This window comes from Fulmarus glacialis, unplaced genomic scaffold (genome assembly GCF_000690835.1).
Source record: "Fulmarus glacialis isolate BGI_N327 unplaced genomic scaffold, ASM69083v1 scaffold26270, whole genome shotgun sequence".
Classification (NCBI taxonomy): Eukaryota; Metazoa; Chordata; class Aves; order Procellariiformes; family Procellariidae; genus Fulmarus; species Fulmarus glacialis.
Window position 1 is genome coordinate 8913 of NW_009189969.1, and position 1200 is coordinate 10112.

General features: G+C 55.9%; 1 protein-coding gene across 1 annotated transcript in view; it reads right to left on the reverse strand.

Annotated features, from left to right (window-relative positions):
• LOC104081381 (syntaxin-1A-like) overlaps nt 1-1200 on the reverse strand; it is a gene marked incomplete at both ends in the record, with an annotated part of 16433 nt that overhangs the window by 836 nt on the left and 14397 nt on the right. The window lies entirely within an intron of this gene.

A 1200-nucleotide genomic window follows, 5' to 3' on the forward strand; every position in this document is an offset into this window, starting at 1 on the left:
GGGGATGACGCCCGGCCCCAAACCCAGCGGCTGCCTGCAGAGCTGCCAGCCCAGGGTGGATGGTGTGGTGGAGCTGTCAGCCCCTGCACGCAGAGCACCCTCATCTTATTAGGCCGCTTTCTGTTCTCCAGGAAATGCGACAGAAAACCTTGGAATTACACCTGACCAGGGTCCAGCTGAACACGCTGACACCTCCAGTGCTGGCTGCTGCCCCCAAGGGGGAAGCTCACCCCCACGTGAGCACCCACACTGGGGCCTGACTTGCTGTCTGATCTAGCTGCCATGCTGAGCACAGCAAACAGCCCTGAAGATGTTCCAGGAAGGTCAGGACAGAGCATCATGTGCATCCTCCATCCAAACGCTTATATGTCTTGAATGAGCCCTTTCTCCAATATGCCAGAAATCAAGTTTCATAGGAACATGGACTCACAGAATGGTTTGGGTTGCAAGGAACCTTCAAAGATCATCCAGTCCAACCCCCCACTGCCATGGGCAGGGACATCTTCCACTAGATCAGGTTGCCTGAATTTAAAAGCCTTTGGACTGCTCTTTGGGGTTGTGGAAAGCTTTGTTTGGAGGTAGTTTTGCTTGCAATTAAAACAGGGATGCATTTCCCTCGTCTTGTTCTTGGGAGCGGTTGGGCTGCTTATAAAGGTGCAGAAAAACCCACTCTTTAGCTGGGAGCTTCACTCTGACTGATGGCACTTGCACAACATGAAGAGCCGCCAGCAGCGGGACATGGGACTCGGCTGTGCCCACCGAGTGGGGCCAGAGCAGCAGCTCTGCTGGTGCCAGCTGCCCTCACACCACTCTGAGCTCCCTGCCCTCCATGGCTGTTGGCAGCAGCCGTTCCCCACAGTGTGTCACGGGTCGCCCTTGGTGGGAGTGAAGCTCTGTCACCCTAGAACATGTAACGGTGTCTGGAAACGGGCTGTGGACCCTTCCCGGAGCTGGGGAAGGTGGAGAGGGTGATCAACCCAACGGGACCTTGACATTATGCAGCTCCTTAGACCCGTGAGCGCACAGATGGCAGGGCTCAGCCCTCATCTGCAGCTATGAGCTCACGTGGGGTACAGACAGGGGTCAGGTTGTTCTCTTGCTGCAAAGCAGCAGCTTCTCAGGGCTTTGGGGTCACTAGCAGGTCTTAATTGTCTAGACCAGCCTCACATGGGACTTCTACAGCTGCCTGGGGTTCCAGGA